The 7,681-nt window shown below is 51.5% G+C and overlaps 1 long non-coding RNA gene across 1 annotated transcript; it reads right to left on the bottom strand.

Moving 5' to 3' along the window:
• Positions 1-3,652: 3,652 nt before the first annotated feature.
• On the bottom strand, positions 3,653-6,429 carry LOC146895421 (uncharacterized). The gene is made up of 3 exons (XR_014998713.2): positions 6,334-6,429; positions 5,770-5,887; positions 3,653-4,792 (listed from the first exon to the last, which is right to left on the bottom strand). It is a non-coding gene; the product is annotated as an uncharacterized LOC146895421 (long non-coding RNA).
• Between the last annotated feature and the right edge of the window lie 1,252 nt (positions 6,430-7,681).

The following is a 7,681-nucleotide window of genomic DNA, read 5'->3' as shown; positions in this document are numbered from 1 at the left end:
ATGGGCATTGCTCCCCCCCCCCCCCCACATCTCCCAGGTGAGAGCCTGGCCTTCGGGTGCACTTTTAGAAGCTGTTGTTTTAACCCAGAGAGAAGCTCATGGGGCAAGTGCCCGAGGAGGCAAACCGCAGGCCGGGACCTCGAGAGATTGCTCAGTGGCCCCAATCCCATCATTGCACGCTCCTCAGAGTCGCAGCATTTTGACTGTGGTTAAAGTGCAAACCGTACCTGGAAGGGATGACACACAAAGCCATTAGCAGCCTGGATTAAAGCCAGGCCGCATCTGTGTCCAAATCCTATCCTCAGTACCCTTGGGTCGCCTTTTAATAATTTAAAAATATTGCCAGAAATTCATGTTTATTCTAGAAATTTAGGAAATGTGGAAAGGCAAAATTAAAATAAAAAATAAAGGCAAGGAACAATGACAGCTCTTTGAAATCTCGAGATGGGGCCCTCCCTGTTCCTCACAGCAAGAGAAGGGGGAGCTTGGCAGTTTTGCCCAGGGTGTCTGGGGATCCATTAGTCTCTACCCAACTCAACCAGGGAGGGCTTTTTCCATTCCCTTGGCTGAGATTGAGGGTGGGGCATGCAGTGTGGACATTGCCAATCAGCATCATCACCATGATTGGTTCGCAGAGCAGTGCACGACCGACTCCAGACAATAAGAGCCTGACCCATTCCTAGTGCAGGGTCAGACAGCTAGCAGTGTGACTGTTCAGATTAGAAGGAGGATGCGATGGTTGTGTCTTCCTGCAATGGCTTAGAACTTAAATGGTCTCCAAAGGCTGCTGTGTTGAGAGGTTTGGTACCCAGATGATGTTGTTACTCTGAGGTGTGGCCTCATCAGGAGACAGGGTCTGGTAGAAGGCAGTGAGGTCATCAAGGCCATGCCCTTAAAGGGGATACAGGGACTCTGATCCCTTTTTATGAACCCTGATACGTTAATCTCTCCTAAGTGTGGGACACCAAAGAGCAGAGATAAAAACAAAAGCAACCAGTCCAACATCAGCCAGTCAATCAACCAACCATGCCACCACCAGCATTGTGGACTCTGTGATGTAAGGACACCGGCAGTTGTTAGGGTCGGGCTGTTGCTGTGGTAACCACCATCGATATTCACAGTCACATTAGTAAGAAAACTGGCTTGTATTGACAGTGAGGTGCTGATGGGTCCAGTCATGGTCTCCTTAATTTCCTGTGACATGCACGACCTTGGTCCTAGGACTCGTTATGGAGACGAGAAAGTAGGGGTTCATTTCTGATTACAGAGAACTGCAGATCAGATCTGGGATTCGAACCCCAGCACTTAGATGATTTCCGATGGTGTTGTTTGTTTTGGTTGATCTAAGCCCCTCTATCCACAATGTATCATAAGGACAATGAAGCTCTGAGTGAGCATAGTACTTCTGTGGTGGGGGCATCAGTTCACCTAACTGTTGAGTCTCTGGCTTTCCAGAAAGGACCATGAACAGAGGGTTTGGGGTGTGCACACTGAAACAGGACAGGGTCACTCAGTCTTGGTGAATCAGAAGATGTGATTTTTGCATGACTTTGGGGTATGGATGGGAAGGCAGACTGGGACAGCCACAGTGGAGGCCACGGTGATGTGTCCTGTGCTTATCCACTCCAGGAGGTCTCCCTGTCTATGGCACATGTATGAGGATGCACTCTGCCATGCTGTCTCTACTGCAGCACACTGAGGCCCTCAGAGTGTCTGTCCCCAAATAGTAAGATGCTTAAAATTCAGGGGAGACAAGGTAGGGAGACCATGTGGCAATGAACAGGCAGTTTTCAGATCAAGTGAAGCCCCCAGCCCGGCTTGGGAGTGAAAACCCACCACACAAGACGTTTCCTAAGAGCAAATGGAATACAGCTCTGTAGAGCCCAGTTGCCTGGGAGCGGGGAGTCAGTTGGAGTATCAACAGGGATGCCTGAATGAGGGGACGAATGAACAACATGTAAGGGTGCTTGCAGATTGCAATCTGTAGTCGCAGGCAAGAAGCAAGTGTACCCCAAGATTCAGCACCCCAGATCCAAAATCTCAGCACACTCCAGGCCAGGTTTGGTTAAGTTTGAGAATGGAGGGCTCTGGAGGAAGGATCAGGATGTGTAGCAGGCATTTCTGCAGCCAGGCACCATCCAGAGCTGCAGCATCCTTCTCTCTCCTTCCCTCAAGGACCACATCACTGTTGGGCAGGCCAAGAACAGTGTGTGTCATGGAGAGGTGAGAGGGCTTGCCTGGGGCTGACCCCTGGAGGAGCTGAGTCCTGACTGGCTACACCAAGCCTAAACTCCTTGCTTCCCCACACATCAGACACTGTGGTTCAGCTCCTGGGAAGGGATGGTAATGTGATTTTGCACACAGAAAGCAGAATGAGAGGATCTAGACAGGTGTGAGTAGGGAGCTCACCGGATGCCATTGAAACCCACCGTGTCTGCAGCATCCTCAGCTTGGCTAGCTCTAGGGATGACTCTTTGCACGCTCAGGATGAGCCGCAGGTGGCGAGGTGGAGGCTTGTTTTCTGAGTCTCCATGTGTCACCTGCTCTTCTAGAACAACATGGAATTCTTTCAGACTCAGAGAGAACAGTGGGGCTTTCTGTTCAGGAGAAAAGTGTTGGTTGAAGAATAAGAAGTCAGGGGTTCTGAGCCAGCCGCAGAGGAGCTTGCCTCCTGGGGCAATGATGGCGCAGCCCTTAACACCCATTCTAGTGCAGGGCTCCAGAGGGAAAGGAGAGGATGCACATGGATGTGAGGAGGGGTCCCCAGAGCCTGAGGAGCCTGTAGCCTTGAGCAAGATATGACCTGTGCAGACTGTTTGTACACCAGGATCCGATGAGAGCTGCCTGAAGGACCAGGCAGAGCCAGTCTGTGGTGAGACTGTTGTCATTACTTGCACTGTGACACCTCGGGGCTCAGAAAGCAATTCTCTTCTTCTGAAGGAACCAGAACTGGCCAGCGGGATCCTTGTCCTCCAGCTGCCCCCCAATTCCTGAATAAAGGGAGGCAGAAAGGCCATCTGGCCAGTTCATTAGTGTGCACTCAGTGCCGGTGACAAGGCGGAACCCGAAGCATCCAGGCTGTGGCTCCAAACCAGGGAACAGAGATGAAGGGAAGGGGGAATCAGTCCCCACAGTCTATAAAAGGAGGATTTGGGGCCAGCTTCTTAGCGGACAGACCCAAAGCCTCCGGGGGATACCTCATGGCTGTCAGCCCTTTCATAATTTCCTTCTGTCCTGCCATCTTGGAGAGCAGGCAGAGGCAGACAGACAGCCCCAGCTCAGCAACTCCTTCGCTCTTGCTCTAACATAATGTTGATGCCTAAGGGAGAGATGAGCTGGGCAAATCACTCCAGTCGCTCCTGGAATAAACCCCACCCTCCCAACAGCAGGTAGCAGTGAGCACAAGGAACAAGGACAATGTGTCAGGAGCTTTGGGGACCAGGAATCGCCACCATCCAGAGCAGGTGGCTTTCTCCTCACAGTCACATAGAGCAGCCGGAGTTCCCGTGCTGAAGCTCCGTTCCAGGCAGCAGGAGGGAGGAAGGGACGCAGAGAGTCGCCCTTACCTTTTAGGGACTGTCAGGTTTTCAGTGCTGTAACAAAATACTCAGAGCAGCTTAGCTTATATTACAAAGAAGTTTAATTAGCTCACAGTTCTATGAGTTCAAAGACTGAGGTCAGGCAAAGGTGAGCACAGGGGTTTGGCCTTGTGAGTGGCATGGAGTGGATGGTGCCACATCACTGTGGGAGCCTGTGAGAGAAGACAGGTACATCCAAACAGAAACCCTGCTGAGCCGTGACCTAAGGACCGCCCCTGAGGCCCCGCCTCTTCCGCCTGGATGGCTACTCTGGAAACCAGAGCAGGTGTGATGGAATCTTTCCGGGCATTGCTGGGGACACGCCTCACCCTCCTCTGGCCAGATGCCATCACACACCCGTCTTCAGCGTTGGGGGAGGGCTGGAAAGTGTCTTGACTGCTCGGGCCTATGGTCCAATTCAAGGTCAGGGTGGGAAATAGGAGTCTAGGAATCATGAGGGGGACAACTGTGGACTTATTCATCCTGCCACAAATACGACTATCACCCTGCTTTGAAGATGAGAAAAACTGAGCCTCGGGGAAGTCTGACATGGCAAAGGTCACTGAGATGGAGCAGGTGGTGGAACCAGGGTGTTTTGTGAAGGGAGGGGGAGGGGAAGGTCTGCCAGCCTGCAAATCCCCTGTAGGCTCCATGTAGTTCACAGGCTCCAGGACTGAGAACTCACACACAAGTCCAAAGATGAGCCTTGCCGCACACAGCCGCAGTCCAGTCCCCAGGAACCGGCGGCTTCCATCTGGGCTGTGGACCGAATCTTCATTACAGCATTCTGAAGATCTCAGCATCAGCGGCAGCAGAAGCAGAATCCACTTAGAACATTCGTCCCTGCCAAGTCTGCCTGGTCAGGGAGGAAGATGAGCCAGCCTGGAACCGCAAAGTGGAGGCAGGGGAGCTTCCTGGGGTCCTGGGTCTTCAACCCTCTTTGGTCTTAGGGTGAGAAGAGTCATGGTTACTTGAAGGGCCTCTCAGAGCAGGGAGGAGTAGGCCCTGGAGTCTGTGAGGAGAGTCAGCTCCGAGTGGACAGTCCCCGGGCTCCTGACACTGTGACAGTACCATGTAGGTGCCCTTGGGACCGAGCCCTCCGCCTCACCAGCTGCATCCGTCTCTGGCCCAAATCTCCTGGGAGAGGAAGTGAGATGGGCTTCCTTCTTCACAGGTTCCGAGTCCTCAGATCCAACCCTCCACAAGTTCAAAATCTGTAGTGAAGAGGACACTGAACAACGATGCAAACGGAAGTCCGTGTGCTCTTTATGCAGCGGCCACTGCAGCTTAGGTGTGACAGGCAGCCCAGAAGCTCCCCAAAGAAGACAGGGTGCGTACAACTGTGTGCAATATCATGCTGTTTTACTAGAGGCTGGGATTTGCCTTCCGTCAGACACCTGGAGCCGATCAGGGACTGAGCAAGGAGGACAACAGCCAGGGCGAGTCACTTCTCACAGTACTATTTCCTCCTCGTGGTGCTCAGGGGCCTCTGCGAATTATCTTTATTTAGCAGAAAAAGGAGACTTGGAAACCCAAGCACAGTGGCACAGACGTTTGAGGAATCTGTTTGCTGGCTTCTAAAAAAGCACAGATATTCTTGCTATCTGCCCAGCAAGTCTATGAAGTATTTGCCCAAGAGAAATGAAAATACACAGACGAAAGACTTATAGGGGAAGTAATCCAAATGTCTATAAGCAAGAAACTGGGTAGAGGTGGCCACACTATGGAATATCATTCAGCAGTGGAAAGAGCAAGCCTCTGCTAAGTGCGGAACTTGTCTGCAGTTCACAGACGTGCAAGCAGTGAGGTTCAGTGTGACAGAGCAGGCCTGGGCTCCCCTCTGGAGAGAGAGCACTGATCTGTGGTCCCATGAAGGGTGTGGCATTTGGCAGATTTAAGCTGAAGGAGAAAGTATTAACTTTCATTTATAAAAGTAACAAAGTGACTACTGACTGTGTAACACACACAGCAAGGGGCACCATACACACATGCACGTGTGCACACACAAACACACACAGATGCACACACGCATGCAAGCACATATGCATGTATACACACCCAAATACACCCATACTCCCCTCCACATCACTATCTCTATAAACTTCACTAAATTTTACAAGAATCCTGTGCAATACCTTGTCTTTATCTTACAGATAATGAAACTAAAGCTCAGAGAGGGGAAGACACTTACCTGAAGTCACACAGCAGGTAATTGGATGATACAAGAGTTGAACAGGTCAGGTGGTTCTAGAATGAATGTGTGGTTGCACGGTAGTGTGTATCCCAAGCAGCTGATGTTAAGTTTTGTCCTGTGGATGGACAGTGGGACTCAGTACTTGCGTGGACAAAAGGCCCTGTTTACATCACGCTGCCCTGTAGGAAAGCTCAGATTTTGCAGACCAATCCAATTCTGATTAATCGCCTGACGGCTGACACCTTCTTCATGCAAGCCACCATGGACTTTTCAGAATCCAGGGTCACATCCACTTACCTCTGCAGCATTCTGGAAGTGAGGCCCATAATCATCACCCTAGGAGGAAGCCAGTGAGGATGGGCTGGCACTTCCCTTAGATGGTGCCATTAACCAACTCGGTTCCAGATCCCAGGTAAACGCAACCCCCTGACCCAACCACCTTGCTGTCACTGCTTATCAAACACACACACACACACACACACACACACACACACACACACACACACCGGCCCAGCTGTCGCTGGTCACCTGGGTTTGGAGCTGTGAGCAGGAAATACAAACCTGATTTTGAAGGCATTTTCTGAGAGCTTCCATAAGCATTTCCCCAACTGATCATGAGCCAGCATGGTATCTGGATGCCCTGGGCCAAAGGCAGCTGGAGAGGTAAAACAACCAACGCTAAATATTAAACGGTCTTTAATAAGATGAACACAGCTGTCTTTGTTCTTTGTGTGTGGTATACTTACATGCTCTGTGCTCATATAGGAGTGTGCATGTCAGGTCTAGAGATTGACCTTATGTCTTGGTTTTGAGACAGGGTCTCTGACTGGACCCGGCCAAGATCAGCTGGCCAGTGAGCTGGGGTTGCAAGCATGTGCTTGGCTTTAACGTGTGTGTGTCTGTGTGTGTGTGTGTGTGTGTGTGTGTGTGTAGAGCTTGGCTTCTCATTTTTGGGCAGCAAGCAATTTGCTAGCTGAGCCTCCTCCCTGGCGCTGAACCTCACCTCCACAATGAAGCAAGCACATCTCTAACCACTGCGGTCCTGGGCTCCTGGCATGGGGCACGTGTCCCGGCCTCTCCATGGAAGTCCTTTGGATCATTGCATTTGAACTTCAGTCTGCTTGTCTGTGAGTTCAAGGGGTGCTGGAGCCACAGTTTGTGAGCCTGCATTTGTCTGTCCTCTTCAAACGAGGCTCCCGCTGGGCTCCCGCCAGTTTTAACATTCAGACAGACTGAGTGTGCAGAGAGGTGGAGAGGCCAGGCGTACAGGACTTGCTCCTCTCCTGCTGGTCGATCCATCTGATGGCCAGGGAACCCTGAGGTTCTGGGACCTGGCCCCTGAGCTCACTACCCTCTCTCTGTTAGGGAAAATAAAATTATCCTAATTAAAGCCAGGACAGCCCTGGGGACAAAGAAGATGCCGGCTGTGAATTGGTCTTCAGTGTAGGGAGCAGACTGCCAGACTCACTCTGTCACTAAGCATTTTAGAGGGTGAAAAAGGACCCCAAAGTGAGTTTAATGAGTGCAGCCCAGCCTGCATGGGGCTCAGAGTGAAGGACTGGAAAGAATTAGCTCCCATCTGAAGCTGGGCTTGGGTAGGGCTTCCAAACGTTAATGCCCACATTCAGGAAGAGGCAGGTTCCTAGGTGGCCAACTCCCAGGTCCTCTCTGGGCCAGAGTGAGGCTGTGAAACCTGGGATTAGGCACCCCTGAAGTCAGTGCTCAGGCAAACGGGAATTCTTCTTTCTGATCTTGCTCCTCTGGGTGGTCCCCGTGGTGACAAGGGTGTTCTCAGCAGGTCCTGGGAGGGCACACTGGTCTAAGCTTCTGGAGAAACTGTTCCGGGAAGCGTTGGGAAGGGCATAGTGCTGACCTGTCTGCTGCTGAAGAGGCATTGCGACTGGGTGAT

Source organism: Myodes glareolus, chromosome 2, assembly GCF_982192425.1.
Source record: "Myodes glareolus chromosome 2, mMyoGla1.1, whole genome shotgun sequence".
Taxonomy (NCBI): Eukaryota; Metazoa; Chordata; class Mammalia; order Rodentia; family Cricetidae; genus Myodes; species Myodes glareolus.
This window is presented reverse-complemented; position numbering and strand designations above follow the sequence as displayed.